The following is an 18,419-nucleotide window of genomic DNA, read 5'->3' as shown; positions in this document are numbered from 1 at the left end:
TAGGCAAGGGCAGGCACTGGGGTGGCAGGGGGGTGGGGTGTGTGGCTCAATTTTACTCTAGAAGTCTCTTGAATGCACTGATGTATTGGGAGATACAGGGATGAAATGATGCCCTGGGAAACTATCTGAGCTGGGAGCTCCTCTTCCTTCTGCGGGTCAAAGACCTGTGTTCTCTCTGTGTTCACTGGTCTCTGTGCAATATTATGTCTCCACAGCCCATAGCAGAGCCTCACACCAGAATACATCACCAGGCATTACACGTTAGGTTCCTTCTAGCTTATTTATGGAAGAAGACTCAACCTCATTGACTTTCAAAACACTGGTGTGTAACGCGGAATATTAAACTTAACTCTCCTGGAAACCTAAGATGCTGTGTTATAGTTAGTTTAATTCTCCCTTTGACTGTGAGCAGAGCTTCTCATTCTTCTCTAGCCATTAATGTCTGGCCACTTTTATCAGTGGGTTGACTGGGGTTACAAGCATCCTTTGCTTCAGAGAGAGAACAGGAGCAGAGAGGACTGGGTGGGTGGGAGCAAGGTGCTGGGGCCAGGGAGGATGTTTGTGGCTCTGGGTCTCCGCTGCTTGCCCAGCAAACACGGCTGTGTCCCCCCTAACTAGGGAGGCCACTCAAATGTATGCAGTAGAATGTTTGGCTGACTTGTTGGAACGTTGTCAGAAGGCTCTGCTTCACGGTTTCACTGTTCTCACCCCAACTGTTATTGCTCATCTCATTCTTGTGACTGGGTGTCGGGGGGTCTGGGTAATTCTGTCCATGGAGCCTGTGGGTGAAGGGGACAGTCGTACAGATCTACTTGGGAAATGACTGCAGTCTAAGCAAAGTGGACTCAGGGATAAAACATCTTTCCATGTGCCTGGAATTGCTTCCAAGATACAAAGAATAAGTGTGTATAAAATGATGGAACTCACGGTAGGGACAGGCCAGCACCAGGCATCTCTACTTCCCTGAATAGGGCTCTGGTCCTAGGACACGGGGCTCTGCTCGAGTTTATCATAGCTCATTCAATGTGTTGGAGAGCTTCCTTTTTCTATTCTCTAGAATATTTTGTATAAAATTGAAATTATTAATTATTTGACCATTTGGTAAAATTCAATTGTAAAACTATCCGTGCCTGGTGTTTTGGGAGGTGGGTAGACATTAGCTATTGATTAGGTTACATTACTATTTCATACATCCTCATTTCTTTCTAATTTAATGACAATTTTCATAGTGTTCTTTTACAGTTTGAGCTCTGTTCTATTTTCATCTACCCTTTCTTTTTGATCTTTAATGTTATTTTTACTGCCCTTCTTTCCTCATCAGTCCTGCTTACAGTGTTCATTTTATTAGTTTCCAAAATAGTGTCTGTCATTGTTGAGTCTCATTAATATATTTTGCTTTTCGTTTTGCCTATTTTTGTTCATTATCTTTATGATTTTACTTCTTTTACTTTTGGGGGGAGATTATTCTATACTCGTCCTATGTCCTCAGCTTGATACTTAGATTATTACTTTTTGAACTCTTAAGTCTTTTGCATTTATAAATTTCCTTCTAAATACAACCTTCGTATTCTCAGTATCTCTTGTTTCTAAACATTTTAAAATTCCTATTTAGATTTCTGGTGAAATCTCAGGATTTATTTAGAATTATGTTTTTACATTTCTAAATATGAGTTTTGTGGTTTTTTTTTTAATAAAGGTTACTTTTTGTTTTTTATTTTTGTCTTCAATGTATTGTCAGAGAAGGTGGTCTTTATGATACCAGCACTTAAAAACTGATCGCGAGAAAAGTCTGCAGTCAGGATCTGGAAAATCTAGAACAGAGACATGTCAAATGTGTCCACCATTCACTTGGGAAACAGGTGTACCCAGAAGTGGCTGGCCACCCAGGGGGACCTTGAACTTGAGCATGAGTGGGAGTCAGCCATCACAAAAAGGAAGAGTCCATGTCCAGTGCAAGGAAATAGTCTTGGACTTCCCTGAGATGGAAAGGGACATGGCAGAGATGAGAGCCTAGCAGCGTGGCCAGAACAGAGAGGGCCAGCAAGCTGTGCAATATAGGCCCAGAGGTGGGGAGAGGACAGACCCGGCAGGGCTTTGTGGGGGGACTGCCCCGATGGGAAAGGCTGACAGGAGCAGAGTCCGTACCAGGGCATTAGAGAGAGATGCGGCTGCCGACGCCTGGGAGAGACAAGAGGGTGTAGCTGTATCTGATTTAACAATACATTGTTAACACTACATGGTGTTGTTTAGACAAGCACCTCCCAGCTACAGAGGCAACTGCAGAGCACAGACAGAGCAAAGGTGGAGACAGAGTCACCTGACACCCGGGCAGGTCCAGGCCAGGCTGAGAGTGCCCTGCAGTCGGGTCTCAGCACCCACTGAGGTTCACACTGCGTGCACCGGCCACTCCGGGCTCCGGGGCTTCCCGGCTCCTGGGGCTGGGCATGCGCAGAGGGCGCCGGGCCTCCCCCTACCTTTTCTGTGCAGAGAGGAGGCAGCTGTGTAACACTGTGGAAACACTGCTGGCACAGAAGTACACAGATGTCTGGGAGGGGGTTGTGGACAGCAGCTTGAGAAGGAAGTTCTTTATATTTGACCTAGAGGCACTGTATCCATCCGGGACTTCTCCTTTCTCAGAGGTACCAGCACTGACTGAGTGATGGATCAGCCTCAGCCCATGTCCACGGTCTTGTCGATACCAGTACATAGAGTTGTGGTTCATATCCTGGTCACATTCCAGTGTCATGTTCTGTCCTGTCCCCAGGACCTGGAATTTGGGGGTCTGAGTGATGCCAGCATTCAGCGGCCCTGTGGAGAAGGAGACAACGGAAAGGCTTAGCGCTGGGACCTTGAGATTTTCACCCAGGAAAGGGACCCCGCCCAGGACTTGCCTGCCTGCAGAAGACAAAAGGCCACAGAGTACAGGCGGCTGACGCTCATGGCAGGGGAAGGGCTGACAGAGGGGTCTTCTGGGTCTGTGGGCTGATGAGCCTGGAAGGGGGCTCTCCAGGGAGTCATTCTGAGATGTCACTCTTCCTGCCTGGGCCCCAGAGCCAACCCTCACAAGGGGCCACACCCCTTCCCCAGAGGGTCAAATAGAAACATCAATGTACAAGCGAACAGCTTAGGATGGGAAGAAAGGACTTGTCTGAATTGACACAAGTCTTACGAGTCAATCTTCACCTTTTTGTAAAACAATATGCAACCTTATGTACATTTTATTCCTGTGACCTAATTCTTCATCAATGCACTGGTTTTGTGTCTCTGCATATCTCTGTAGTTTTGAATTGGGGAAAAATCCTTAGGGCTTCCTGATGCCTTTTATGACTCGTGTGTCCCAAATACTCCTTCAAGTATCCATTTCCACTTTGCTTCATTGACCATCATCCTGTTAACATCCTTCCAGCTACGATTCTCCTGGTATCTGGTTTCTAAACCTCAAGGGCAGACTCATCAACTCTTGAGGAGCTGTTTTCTTCTGTTTCTTATCAATTCACTAACGGACACCTGCCAAATGTAGCCAGAGCACCTTTGTGCTCACCAGAGCTCTTGTTTCCCACGTTTGGGGTGAGACAGCGACAAGCAGAAACACCTCATGCCTGGAATTGACCTTTCTCTGTGGAAGATGATGTCAGCTCCGCGCAGGCCATCGGCACAAAGGCATTCAGATTTGTGAGGGACTGTGGAGAGGTGGAGGCTCCAGGGTAAGTGCAAAATGCTCTGGTTTGTGTTTTGTTTTGTTTTGTTTTGTGACATCCATTCCATGGGGGAATATCTTCTTGTGAAGAACGGCTGTCATTAATTAAGTAATAAAGACAACGAAGCTCAGAAACTGTATCTTGTTGCCCACAGATCCCGCTTAGAAGGACCCCATACCAGCTTCAGTGTTCTGCTGTTGTGATCTTCAAATTCTTAATAATATTTGCAAATATTTGCAAATCATGGGTACATGACTTTGTGTCTCATATCTGTTGTCACCTCCTGCTGTGCTGGTTTCCCTTTAACATGACCACACATCTGGGGGTTCGGTGAATCAGTATCTCTGGGGCCCAGGAGAGGACGTAGAAACTAAAGCTGGAACCAAAGGGGAGCCTGATGTTATAACCACAAGGTCAAGCCTTGAATTGGGGCCTGGCAGGCCCAGGAGTGGGTTTCACATCTGTGCCTGGGACTTCACTGGTCCAGGAGACAGAAGAACACACAATGCAGGAGAATGGTGACAGGGGAGGCCAGAAGAGAAAGGGGGATTTTCCAGGTCAAGGCTCATTTCTGAGGGTTTGACACAGGATCCAGGCAAAGGGAATCCTTCTCCCAACATGGAATGATCTATTAATGACGTCACCATTGCCTGTGGTCTGCTCAGCCCCAGCACGCCATGTGTGAACATGAAGCCCAGCTACATATGCATCTGATAGGAACACAACATAATTTCCTTGGAGATGATGACTTTTTGTCAAAGTTCATTATAAAATAATTTGAATGAATGGGTTCAGGAGAAAAGAAACTAATTAAAATGAGTAAGTAAATTTTATAGAAACAGCTTCAAGCAGCTAGAAAGAGCTTTCGATGATCATTTTATCAAACCATCTATCTGCAGATAGAATTGTCCCTAACATGGATCAGGTATCTCGCATGATTTCAAGCACTCCTTCACCACAGAACTTTCCAGAAGCACCTCCCTCTCTTAAATATATTTAGCTGTGTACTAAAGAGGAATTATTTTAATGGGTAGAGACTTTATATTTTTTTTCAGATTTTATTTATTTATTTGAGAGAGAGAGAGAGAGAGCACCAGCGGTGGCCCTGGGTAGGGGGGAGGTTAGGGAGAGGGAGAAGCAGACTCCCCGCTGAGCAGGGAGCCCACCTGGGGCTCGATCTCAAGACCCCAGGATCATGACCTGAGCTGAAGGTAGACACCTAACTGACGGAACCACCCAGGCACCCCTGGGTAGAGACTTTAAATGTCCATTAAAAAGATGCCTGAGCAAAACTAATCTATAGCAATAGAAATCATATCATTAGTTTGTCAGGGATGGAGACAGGTGTTGCAAAGGGGCATGAGGGAACTGTCTGGGTGATAGAAATGTTCTATAGCTTAGTTGGGGGGGGTGTTACATGGGTGTACAATATAAATCGCCAAAAAACCATTGATCTGATCATTTAAAGTGTGTAATGCTTATTGCATATAATTCATATGTCTGTTGATGTTAAAATGCCCGAGAAGGGATGTTATGTGCTCTCGTTAATTTCATAATGAATCATCAGGCATAAATATTTCCATCTCTGTGACAACTATAGGAGTTTTAGGTAAAATGTGTCCATATCTACCTTTATACATAGGAAATGGTGGAAAGAGCTGTCAGAAATTAGCAAAAGGAATCAAGATATCCAGATTCTTGCTATGTGCTTGGTAGGTACTTTAAGCTTACTAAATTTTTACACAACCCTGGAAGTTGGTATGATGGCTAATTTTATGTGTTAACTTGACGGGGTCACAGGGTCCCCAGATATATGGTTAAACACCATTCTGGGTATTCCTGAGAGGGTGTTTTTGGATATGATTAACATTTAAATAGGTGGACTTTAACATAGATGAGAATAACCTTTTGATCAATAGAGTAAAGCAGATTGCCTTCCATAATGTAGGTGGGCCTTATCCAATCATTTGAAGACCTGAATAGAACAAAAAGATGGATTCTGCCCCAGGTAAGAGAGAATTGTCCAGCGGATCAAACTGGAGCACCAGCTCTTCCTGCTTAACGGCCTTTGAACTTGAACATAGGCTCTCCCTGCTTAACCTCTGAACTTGAACATCGGCTCTCCCTGGGTCTCCAGGACCACCGGCCCAGCTTACAGATGTTGGACTTACTGGCCTCCACAACTGTGTGAGCTGATTCTCTATAATAAGTGAATTATATACATATATAATGACATGAGTGTGTGTGTGTGTGTGTGTGTGTGTAATCTGTTCTCTTTCTCTGGAGTACTCTGAGTGATGCCGATAGATATTATTACTCTCATTTTATACGTGGAAATTCTCAGCCCGTCGTGTCAAGAGCCTGGCCTCAGGTCTTTACTAGCATGTTGTGCTGGAGGTAAAACCAGAGCTGGGTGTACTGGGCTTCTAGTCGGACGTCTTTCTCCACACCACTTTCTCCCCGGGAAACTGATCCCTCTCGATGATTTCATTAGAGCCAGCCAGGCTGACAAGGCATGGAACAACATTCTGGCTTTGAGGGCAGGCATCTCTATGAATATGCATGAGAGACTAAGAGTCAGTTATGCCGGGGTTTGAGCCCCACTTGGTCATCCGACCAGCTATTTAATTTGGTCAAGTTCTTTATCTTAAGGGCAATTCCTCTCATCTTTAAAGAGAGCAGAAATTGCAATTGTCTCTTAGGCTTTTATTTTCTGACAATTCATGGAAATTTTGCAAATAAAGGACTTTTATTTGGCATATAGTAAGTTGTCAATACATGATAGCGCTGTTTTCTTTCGTGAGTCTCTATCTGCAGCAGGGTTGAACTGTGTCTGGGCATTAATGTATTCGGCACTTGCAGTTTTGTGAGTCACCTGCTCTCGTGGGACAGGTGGATCCAATAGAAATCGTCAGATATTTAAGATAAATAATATACATTTAATACTGCAGACCTTAAAACTCTCAAAGACAAGAAACATAGTAAATTGCATTTTCTATTTTATGTGATACAGTACTTTGTACAAAGTAAGGGACCCCAAACTGTGGAGTAAAAGAAACTAAGGGATAAATAACGAGGATCCGTGAGCTTTTCCTTGCACACATCCCATTCCCTGTGCAGCTAGAAGAGCACATCTGGGAACCTCCCTACTCACGCAGCCTCCACGGAAGACACGACATAACCTAGGGCCACGCTGTGCAGAAAACTGCACCTTTCTCTCTCTCTCTCTTTTTTATTTTTATTTTTTTGTTGTTGTTACAGGGAAGGATCAATGGCTACTCTTCACCTTGAAGTCGCATTCCTTGAAGTTGGCAGGGAAGACGTTATGATCATCACATATGGTGCATGATCTTCCCACCCTGCTCATCTGGACCTGGGAAGGGAAGCCAGAGGAGGGCCAGTTCCATGTGGGGGCGGGGAGCACAGGTTCAAGGAACAGAACTCTTCCTTACTCTGTCACTTCTGAAATAGAAGACCCGGGGAAGCTACTTCCCCTCCTATACATGTAAACAGGTAACATGATACTTATCTTGCATGATTTCTGTGAGCTTTAAGACACACCACACACACAAGCAGCAGAGCGAGCGTCCGGAAGAGGCCCGTCTGCTTTCCCAGGGCCCGGGCCACTGGGGCTGGCACCGCCAGCCTCGCCATCACTTCCTGAGCTGGGGGGTGGAAGATTTTTGTACAGTGGGCTGCTGATCGTGTAGGGCTGTGCCTAGCTGCTGGCGCAGAGATATAGGGCTGAGTCTCCCAGCTCCAGCGAGGTCAGGTTCAGCTCAGAGCTGTGGTTAGTGAACTGCTGAGCTGAGAACCGCGCCGGGATGTCTCCTTTGTTGCTCTCTTGCGCATTGTAATACTGAGTGAGGAACTGGGGGCCCTGGCCCAGAACCTGTTGGTACCAGTACACAGATAGGTGTCCAGAGACAGGGTCACATCTCAGCATCGCTTCCTGTCCTCTTGTTTTGATCAGGTGTCTTGGAGTTTGGGTGACCCCTGACTCCACTGGGCCTGTTGGGGAGGAGACAGAAAGAAGCTGAGGGCAGAGCATGGGGGGAGGCCTCGGGCTGAAGCCATCATCAGCAACCTGTATCACGGGCCTGGCAAATGCACATGGGAGGTGGGCACACCGTGCCTCGAACTCACCTGCTCCCAAGAGCCAAAGGGCTACATAGCAGAAAAGCCTGAAGCCCATGACAGCATCGGGAAGCCAAGATAGACTTTCCGCTCAGGGATGGGGTCTCCTGGGGTGAGCAGTCTAAAGTTCTGAACCTCCCATTTCCCTGATAGGAGCATTTGCCCATGATGTCACCTCTGTGACATCGCGGCTCTGGCATTACTCTGTCTGCAGGCCACCTTCTGGTCTAGTACCAAAGGGCTCTTAGGTAGGACTTGGGATCAGCTACTCTAGGCGCTTTCCTTGTCCTGCCCAGTGCCTCCACGAGGGGTGGGTGCGAGGTGAGCATGTCCTAATATGCCCACAGCACACCTTATTTCCCTCCGCCTGCCCCTGCCTGACACCAATTACCCGGCCCCTGGGCTCCAGCCTCTTCGCCCTCCACTTCCCTTCCAGGCGTGCATTCCGAGGCTCAAGGTGCATTCCGAGGCTTAAGGCACAGCTCCTCTTCTTGGGCAGCGAGGAGTCTGTGTTAGCCCCATGTGTCCCAGGACCTGCTCAGGGAACTCAAATCCCCTGATGCAAGGAGGTAGCCAAGAATTCCCTGAAACCGTCCTCTCCTGGGCCACTCTCTCAAGCCCTCCCAGGGCACCTTGCCCGACTTGTCGGGGCACAATTCCTCCGTGTGGCTGATGGCTCACAGTCTCATGGGTGCACACCTTCTGTCTAAATCAAGGACAGAAATCCCCCCCACCTCCCCCTGCTGTAACACCCCCACCACACCCTTTCTTCTGCTTTCCCAGCCCGGCGGATTTAGGGGTGATCTTCAGATCCACCCTTAGCCTGTGGAGGCGAAAGATTGTCTGAACCAACATTTTGATTATAAAGGAAATAATTGCTATACCATTGCAATTAGTAAGCTATAATGAAAGAGACAAGTCAGAATAATATGAGCCATAAAAATAAACAGTCTGATGATCTCATGTGGATCCAGCCTGGAAACACTATATGCCATACCCCCTCTGGATTAATCAGATCCATGTATTTCCGGATTTTGTAGATAAATTAATAATTGCCAAATTTTAAATAGTACATTTCATAAAGAGGGTTTCTCTATTTCACCTATTTATTTTTGAACTTATGGGCGAGAAGCAATGGCTGAGCCAGTCCCTGCAAGATGACTAGTATCTGGCCATGTTCGGGCAACAGGGAAGGGCCTTCTAGACCATGAGAATAGCAAGAGCAGATGCAGAGGATTTGAAAGGCTTCGATGTTTTGGGCCGTGTTTCGAAGAGTGGTCTGGTCACAGAGTACGATGCATCCAGAAGACTGCCAGGAAGCCATGCTCTGAAGCTAATAGCATCTGGGCGATGACATGTGAGAAGCTATTCTGGGGAAGCAGAACTGCTCTTGGGGGAAACGGGAGAGCCTTTGCCTATTTGTGATCAGGGGAGGCATGCCTGTATCTGTGTGGGGAGGCCAGCCTGGGATGAGAAGTCCAGAAGGGAGAGGTCAGAATCAGCTCCAGGGTTCTCAGCCATGAACCTGTCCATGCCTGGGACCCGCACGGGGTGATGCGGTTGCATTGCTTTGTGTTTTCTGGGTATTGAAGATTTTGAGCGGAGTGAGAAAAGAGATTACACGATAAATCCCATAGTTTTTAATAATTTTGTAGCTCTATCTCTATTCTCAACCATCTTTAGTCATATTTTCTCTTCTAGACTTCCCTAAAATCTCAATTTTTTCTCTCTGTATCATATAAAACACATTTCTATGATTTTCCCTTCTAGCTACATATTTATTAAACAATTTTGATCCCCAAAGGAACTCTCCCTCCCGGAAAAGAGGGTGCCAGCTATGAAACTGTAAATTGTTCCTTTATGCTTGCAGCATCGAGTGCCAGGCAGGGAAGGTAATTTTGGAGTGAACCTCTGGATGTGGCACCATCCTCTGAACAGAGCTTGTTGTCCTGTTGTCCCTGACCTGAGTGGCAGAAGAGCCAGAGGCCACAACTGGCAGGGCCCTGAACCATTTCTCTTTCCGCTGAGTCCCTAGTTCTCGCAGATCCATCAGCCCCGAGGTTGCTCCACGCTGGGGCTGGGAGGTTTATGCACGGGACGCTGGTGACTCCGCAGGGCTGTGCCAGGCTGTTGGCACAGAGATACATGGCCAAGCCCAAGGCTCCGGGAAGTTCTGGTGCAGCTGAGTCACTCAACTGCTGCATTGAGAATTAATCCAAAGGAAGTGTCCTGTTGCTCTCTGTAACTCATCCTCATATGCAAAGAAGAGCTGGGGCCCTGCCCTAAGGCCTGTTGGACTCAACATACACTGGGCTGCCCAGAGATAGGGGAATGTCTCAGTGTCGCTTGCTGTCCTCCTGCTTTGATCAGGTGTCTTGGTGTTTGGGTGGCTCCAGAATCCATTGGGCTTGGAGGGGAAGAACACAGGGGCTGGGGAAAGAACACGAGAAGGAGCCCAATGGTGTCACAGATTCAAGTGCCTGTCAGGCTTAGAACAGAGATGTCCCACCTGTTTCAAGGACATACTTGGTCCCAGGAGACCAAGGTCCCCACAGCAGAGGAGCCTGCAGCCCACGGCAGGTGGGGCAGAACTGGACAGGTTTCTTCCTGCTCCGAGTTCTGGTCTTCTGAGAGCTGAGGATCTGGGCATCCCTGCTCTGGAGTTTAAACAATAATGTCACTGCTCTGATGTCACTGTCTTTCCCGTCCCATGAGCCTGGCCTCCCTTGCCGGCTCCCTGGCTAGCCTGATCCAGGAGTCCTGCTTCATCCTGCAAAGCTTCTTAGGTAACACGTAGGGCGGGTCTGGGACGGTCTAGACCAGCTGGGTTTAGGCCACATGCCCGTTCCCACAGCTCCTTTGCTTTTTTTTTTTTTTAAGATTTTATTTGAGAGAGAGAGAGAGAGCACATGAGAGGGGGGAGGGTCAGAGGGAGAAGCAGACTCCCTGCTGAGCAGGGAGCCTGATGTGGGACTCGATCCCAGCACTCCAGGATCATGACCTGAGCCAAAGGCAGTCCCTTAACCAACTGAGCCACCCAGGCGCCCCCTCCTTTGCTTTTCCTTTGAGGCAGGTGTTCATCTACCAGTCCTTGCCCAGGGCAAGTTGTCTGCCCCCTCCCAGCACCACCCCTCGTTTCCCCTTGCAAAGCTCAGAGACTCCCTAATCACTGCAGAGTTCAAGTTCAGGAACTCTGATGGGACAGCACCACTGTAAATTAGTGTTTATAGCCTTAAGCCTCAAAGTGGATAAAAGCACCAAACAAGGCTGTTCCTTAACCCTGCCGGTCCCAGAGAGCTGGCTGGCTCTGGCTCCTTGCTCTGCCCCAGCAGCTTTGGGAGCTCTGCAGTTCCACAGTGCCCCCTTGTGGCCCATTGGGCAGGAATCAAGATTTTGCCTTTGCAGTGATGCGAGAGTCCAGGAGTGTGTTTAAATGGGGGACTCTTTCCCCCTTTCACCGTTTGCCTATTGCACTATTTTTGTTTTCTTCTCCCCACCACCCAGAAGACACACACACACACACACACACACACACACACACACACAACAAAAGATAGCCCTAGCTTAATGGTAATAAAAATAAAGGTGACTGGAGGAAATGTTTTGCTTTGGAAAAAATTCTGAGTCAACTTAGCCTAGGTTGCTTAAGGAGAACCCTGGCAGAGATTACAGAGAGAGACAGCCTTTCTTTCTTATTGCAGATGGACTCCCAAGGAGTTTTGGGTGACTAATAATTAACTGAAGTTGTTTTTGCTCTGATAACCCCAGACAGCTTGCTCAGGGCAGACCACTCAGACAGGTCTATTTGCAAGGTGCTTACTAATCAGCTCACCCCAAATAAGGAAAATAATACTCACTGTTACCCTACTGCTAGAGAATTTTTCTTTTTTTTTTTAAGATTTTATTTTTAAGTACTCTCTACACCCAGCGTAGGGCTGGAACCCACAACCCCAAGATCAAGGAGTCTCTCACTCCACCGACTGAGCCAGCCAGGTGCCCCTAGAGAATTTGTTTCTCTCTCTTTTAAAAACCTTCTTTTTGCCTCTGTTCACTGGTAATAGAATGCCCATTCCCCATATAGGAGAGCGTATGTGTATGTGATTAAATTTCTTTAAGCTTTCTTCAATGTTCACATAGGACATAAAATATTCTAACCCTCTGTACAGAATGCTAAGAAGGAGAAGTCAGTCTGGATTAATGTAAGGTAAAAAATAAAATAAAATAAACAGAGGAATTTGGGAAAACAGAATCTGAGAAGGATTTTAATTCCTAAACCAGTTAACTTCCCACCTAATTGCTACTTCTGACTTTGTTTACTTCCAATGTAAATTTCTTTAAATATTTACATTTGACTTAAGTGCTATTAAATTTCAAATAGTGCAATTTATAGAGTGAATATAGGTATTCTAATATAATCTATTTCTTGACTTTCAAAATCCAAAGGCAAACAACCTCATCAAATACCACTGCCAATGAGCTATGATCAGTGACCCCCTTTAAGATGCCGCCCAGAGGAGGAAAATTCCACCTGGAATGAATCTCCATGGGTATGAACCAGATAAAATTATCTCAAGCCCAGATGGCAGTGTTCTTTAACTGAATACTTTTTTATGAATTTTGTGCATATATAACTCATTAAAATCTTTTATAACAGCAGCTGATGTGTTTCATGGAGTTTCTGATGGTAGATAAGGAGAAACTTCTACACAAATACATAGAAATATAAACTATCAGCATACGTCACACTAAGAAAATACATTTCTCTGCTTTAAGGAATGCCTGGGGTTTTTTTTTATTTCAATTAGATAAAATTTCTGGATTGCCAATCAATTCTTAATTGTAAATATAAATATAAATCTTACAAATATGTAAGATTGCTTTAGAGGTGCCTGAGACCCTATGATAAATAGCCATTCTATTTCAGACAAGAGGAGCCCAGCTGATATTATAAAGATTGGTTTCTGGATACTACTAAGATTGCAAACTAGCATCATTTCCTGTCTTTTTCCCCAGGGGAACCTTATGAGGCAAGAAGCAAATATGAATACTAGAGACTAACCAAAAACCAAGAGAATATTCTGGAAGGACTGAAGCCATTTTGGGCTGGATTCCAAAAGAAAGATAACCAACCGGACAATATATATCTCCAGAATGTAAGTTATTGAACCATATGAACCGAGAATTTAAAACAAGCATGACAAATAATGAAGATCTGCAATATAAACAAAAAGGTAAAAGATGTCTAGCACATAAGAATGCATAGGACCAATTTATTGAAGATCTTAACAGTAACATACCTGGCATATTTTACATTGACATTTCCAAGTGTTTTATTACCGGGAAGAATGACCATGTCATCTGAAGATAAGATAAATAAGATAAGAGAAGCCAATGTCTCCTATAAAAACTAAGACTTTTTGTCCACTAGGAGCTCATATAATTATTATTTTCTTAAAATAATGACTTATTCTCAGGGGCTTACCCCCGCCTTATTTTCATAAAAACAGGACTTCAACTAATAAATTTATAATCCAGATAAGACCTGGGAAATTCTCTCTTCTGCAAAAACTAGGTGGAATTTCCTAGAGCTTTCAAAACTGTGGAAATCCAAAGCCCTTCCCGAGATTTCTGACCACTCTCATGGACAATTGTTCTCTTCTGGTCTTCTCTAACCCTGCCACCTCACCTGGCCACGAAGCCTTTTTCTATTCCATCAACAAAATCATGCACATCAATAACTGGAGAATGTAGTAGAATCTCCTGAAGATTTGGGACATCCTACAAAGGAGTCGTACGGTGCAAAAGGCAGATCTTTGCCCTTTCTCTCCCTTTCTCTCCCATCCTTAATCACGATGGCCCCTTCCAAGACTTTCCAGGGTCTCAGGTTCTTCTGCCTGCATTATATAGAAAATGCCATTGCCATTTTCCTTCCATTTCCAGCAGTTACATTAAAATATTCCCACAACAATATTCTCCTCCCTAAGAAATGGGGTGGATGCTATTAAGATACTAAAATCTTAGTTTTCCTACATTCAAAATTATGGTTAACCAATCCTTTCTTGAGTGGAACTCATCTTTATTCATAGATAGTCTTTTCTAAGTTTTCATTTACACAGTCCTTTAACCTTAATGTTGTGATTAAATGTGTATAATATAAAACTTACCATTTTCAAGTCTACAGTGCAGTAGCATTAACTACATTCACATTCTGGAGCCACCATCACTGCCATCCCTCTCTAGAACTCTTCATCTTCCCCATCTGAAACTCTGTATCCATTAAACACTAACTCCCATCCCCTCCCCCACCCCAGCCCAGGAACCACCCCTCTACCTGCCATACTATTTTCTGCGGTGGCTGTGTTATTTTATATTCCCCTCAGCAGTGCAAAAGGAGTCCCATATCTTTACCACCTCATCAACACTTGCTCTTCTCTGTTCTGTTCTCCCTTCAGTGTTAACCATGCTACTGGGTATGATGTTCTTGAATTTTTGAAATGAATGGGAATGCATAGTGAGGTCCTCTTTTATTTTTACTGTGGTTGTTATTTTAAAAAGTACTATTTTTCTAATCTCAAGTCTCAAGTCAACATTGGTCTCCAAAATTTTGGCAAGTAGTCTTCATCTATAAAATCTACTCATTGAGGAACCACTGTGCTTGAAGACGAGACCTTCTTTCCTCACACAGACTGGACATTAGAAGAACAATATTCTAGCCTTGGCATCACTAGAGGCTGTGAGTATGGATCAGGTGAGTCGGATTATGCCTTGGCGACAAGTCTTTATGAAGTGAGCAGAGGGCATGCGCTAACCCCTGATAATCTCACGGTTCACCTGGAGAATGGTTTCACAAGGAGTAAAGAGCACCAACTGAAATTCAACAAGAGGCTTGTTTCAAATTTGCAGCTGGTGGGTGAGAGGGGCCCAGAAAGGGCTCCTGGGCTTCCTTCTGGTTAGGGCAGGGGCCTCATGAGCGAGAGGCCACCTGTTCTTTCTGAGCTGAGTGGCTATGGCCATGCAGTCTTGTGGAATCACAGACTGGCAAGAAGTACAGAGAGGTCTGGTTGGTGCTAGTCGACCTCAGAGTCAAGGGGAAATTCTCTGTATGTTTTTGAGAGGTGTACACTTCAAGCACACCTCTTTTGGCCATAAGTTCATCACTATCTGACTAATGAATCAGACTTGGAGTTTAGTCCATGGTCTTGTTGATAGCAGTACTTTGCAAAATGGTTAGTTTTCTAAGAACATTCAAAGATCAGCTTCTTTTCCATTTCTATGATAGGGATCTTGGTATCTGAGCATCCGTGGGTTCCATCAGAGAAGGATATGTAAGCTAAGGTAGATACAGGGAAACAACAGTTGTCTTAATGAAGGAATGTCCAGGATCTGGAATTGAAAAGCCCTGTCAAGAGTTTCTTCTATTTCCTGGACGTACCTGCTCCCAAGAGACAAAAGGCCACAAAACTGAGAAACCTGGTAGCCATGGCAGGTCAGGGAGTGAGGGCATATCCCCCAGCTGAATACTCTGGTGTTCTTAGGGAAGAGCTGATAATCTGAGCCTCTTCACCAGCTAATAGCCAGGTCTTCCTGGGATGCCAATCTTCTTACAGCTTTTTAAAGCCCAGAATCCCCTCTTATTTGGCTCAAAATCAGTCATTCTTCCTTTCTTTCTTTTTTCTACAGTAGGGCATTGCTCGGTGGAACTGGGTCCAGGGAAAAGACTCACACCCTAGTTTCTCTAATGTTTCTTTGAGGGTAACTCCTCTGTATATGCTTCCCCTGGGAATCCAGTAGGCTCCTTCAAACTCACTCACTCTCTACTTTTCTTTCCAGTTTTGAGGGACTTCCCACCTCCTACAGAAAGCCATATTAATCTTAAAAAGAGAAACAAGCCCCAAATGGAGTCATTTATCCCCAAACAGCAAACCAAGACTTAACTAAAGTTTCAACATCTCCCAGGAATGTGCCCTTTAACAGTCTCTGAAATGTCCTGATCCCCATGAGGGAGGTCATCTGCATGATAAAAACCCTGCTTTCCCTTGCCCCCCAAAGAAGGTGTCCTGTCTTCTGCCCATGTTTTAATTGGATTATTTGTTTTGTTGTGTTTTGTTTTGGTGTTGAGTTGTGTAAGTTCTTTATATATTTTGGATACTAGTCTTTTATCAGGTATGTCATTTGCAAATATCTTCTTTCATTCAGTAAGTAGCCTTTTAGTTTTGTTGGTTGTTTCCTTTGCTGTGCAGAACACTAACACTAATTCAAAGGGATACATGCACCCCTATGATTATTGCAGCATTATTTACAATAGCAAAACTATGGAAGCAGCCCAAGTGTCTATCCATCGATAGATGAGTGGGTAAAGAAGATATGATATGTATACAATGGAATATCACTCAGCCATAAAACAGAATGAAATCTTGCCATTTGCAACAACATGGATGGATCTAGAGAGTATGGTGCTAAGCAAAATAAGCCAGTCAGAGAAAGGCAAATGCCATATGATCTCACTCATATGTGGAATTTAAGAAACAAAACAAATGAGCAAAGGGGGAAAAAGAGAGAGAGAGAGAAAGACAAAGCAAGAAACAGACTCTTAACTATAGAGAACAAATAGATGGTTCCCAGAGGGGAGGTAGGTGAGGGGATGGGTGAAATAGGTGAAGGGGATTAGGAGTCCACTTACCTTGATGAGCACTGAGAAATGGATAGAACTTTTGAATCACTATATTGTGCACCTGAAACAAATATAACACTATACTAACTACACTGGAATTAAAATTAAAAAAAAAAAAAAGTATCCTGGGCAGATACTGCTTTCCTTTCTTTTGCTGATAACTTCCTCGCCCCATGCTTCCTTCTATAACAACCTTACATTTTGTACAACTCCTTGGAGCATCTCTCTACTTGCTAGATGGGATACTACACCATTCATAAATTGCTTAATAAAGCCAATTAGATCTTCAAATTCACTTGGCTGATTTTGTTTTTTTAACACCAGTATTCTTGTAGTGGCCTAAAGATCAGTAATCAATCTGCCTGATGCAATTATAAAGCCTTTCTAACCCCCTCTCCATGTAACCCCCAGCCCTTTCTGCCCCTTCCTGCAGCCTCTGTGTCTCACTGGAAGCACAATGTCTCCTCTTAATAAACTGGAAGTGTTTACATTGTCAGCTATTACAAGAAAGTTTCCAGGAATTCCCTGAATATCTTATCCTCATTGTCCCTGGAGCCCTCCACAGTTCCTGTGTGGTACTTCCCAGCTGAGGGCAATACTGGCCCCAACTCCTTTGAACCACCATATTGATTTCCCTGCCCCACATTCTACTTTTTTTCCCAGCACAAACGAGTGAAACAACTGGAACTCACATTTCCTATGAGAAGGTTAAAGGGTGTCACCATGTGGGAAAAGAGTGTGGCACTCTTTATAAAGTGAAATGAGTGTTTACCATCCAACCCAGCAATTCCATGACTATTTACCTAAGAGAAATAAAAGTATACTGATGTAGTGAAAAGAAGGGCCATATGCACCCCAATGTTCATAACAGCAATGTCCACAATAGCCAAACTGTGGAAAGAGCCGAGATGCCCTTCAACAGATGAATGGATAAAGAAGATGTGGTCCGTATATACAATGGAATATTACTCAGCCAGCAGAAAGGATGAATACCTAACTTTTACATCAACATGGATGGGACTGGAGGAGATTATGCTACGTGAAATAAGTCAAGCAGAGAAAGTCAATTATCATGTGGTTTCACTTATTTGTGGAACATAAGGAATAGCTTGGAGGACATTAGGAGACAGAAGGGAAAAATGAAGGGGGAGAAATCCAGAGAGAGAGATGAACCATGAGAGACTATGGACTCTGAGAAACAAACTGGAGGGTGTTGGGTGGGGAGGGATTAGCCTGGTGATGGGTATTAAGGAGGGCACGTACTGCATGGAGCACTGGGTGTTATATGAAAACAATGAAGCATGGAATACTACATCAAAAACTAATTTGTATGGTGACTAACATAACATAATAAAATAAAATTAAAAAAAAAAGTATATGTCCACACCAAAGTCTTGTACCAGAATGCTGCTTCTTGAAGCTCTATTCGTAATAACCCAAATCTAGAAACAACCTAAGTGTCCATCAACATGTAAATAGATATGCAAAGTGTAGTAGAGTCACCCAATAAAAAATACAACAAATAAAAAAAAGCAAATTACTAATACACATAATAATAAGGATGATTAACAAAAGCATATGTTAGGTGAAAGATGCTGGTCACAAAAAAGTGTATGATTCCATTTACATGGAATTCAAGAACAAGCAAATCTAATCTCTGATGATAGACATCAGAGCATTGATTACCCAGGGGGATGGGTATTGATCAGAAGGGGACTTAACACCAGGAGGTGATGACGTATCTGTATCTTGACTGGGGTGGTGGTGTTAGTTTTTCCATTTGACAGAATGTATGTAATTTACATTTATTATTATGCATTTCACTTCATGTAATAAAAAAAGGTATCCCGCTATCCAGAGTCAACAACCATTAATATTTTTGTATCCACCCAGACAGAATTCTTTCTAAAATT

The 18,419-nt window shown here is 44.4% G+C and overlaps 2 long non-coding RNA genes across 2 annotated transcripts in view; one reads left to right on the top strand and one right to left on the bottom strand.

Moving 5' to 3' along the window:
• Positions 1-2,675: 2,675 nt before the first annotated feature.
• The window catches only part of LOC118532186 (uncharacterized), a 107,734-nt gene continuing 91,990 nt past the window's right edge, over positions 2,676-18,419 (bottom strand). The window contains exon 3 of the long non-coding RNA XR_013442909.1: positions 2,676-2,808. This is a non-coding gene — a long non-coding RNA (uncharacterized LOC118532186). The remainder of the gene's footprint in view (positions 2,809-18,419) is intronic.
• On the top strand, positions 3,141-7,233 carry LOC118532198 (uncharacterized). The gene is made up of 4 exons (XR_013442911.1): positions 3,141-3,704; positions 5,341-5,410; positions 5,647-5,885; positions 6,960-7,233. It is a non-coding gene; the product is annotated as an uncharacterized LOC118532198 (long non-coding RNA).

Source organism: Halichoerus grypus, chromosome 12 (assembly GCF_964656455.1).
Source record: "Halichoerus grypus chromosome 12, mHalGry1.hap1.1, whole genome shotgun sequence".
Classification (NCBI taxonomy): Eukaryota; Metazoa; Chordata; class Mammalia; order Carnivora; family Phocidae; genus Halichoerus; species Halichoerus grypus.
The sequence above is the reverse complement of the archived record's forward strand: the minus strand, read 5'-3'. Positions and strand labels throughout refer to the sequence as shown.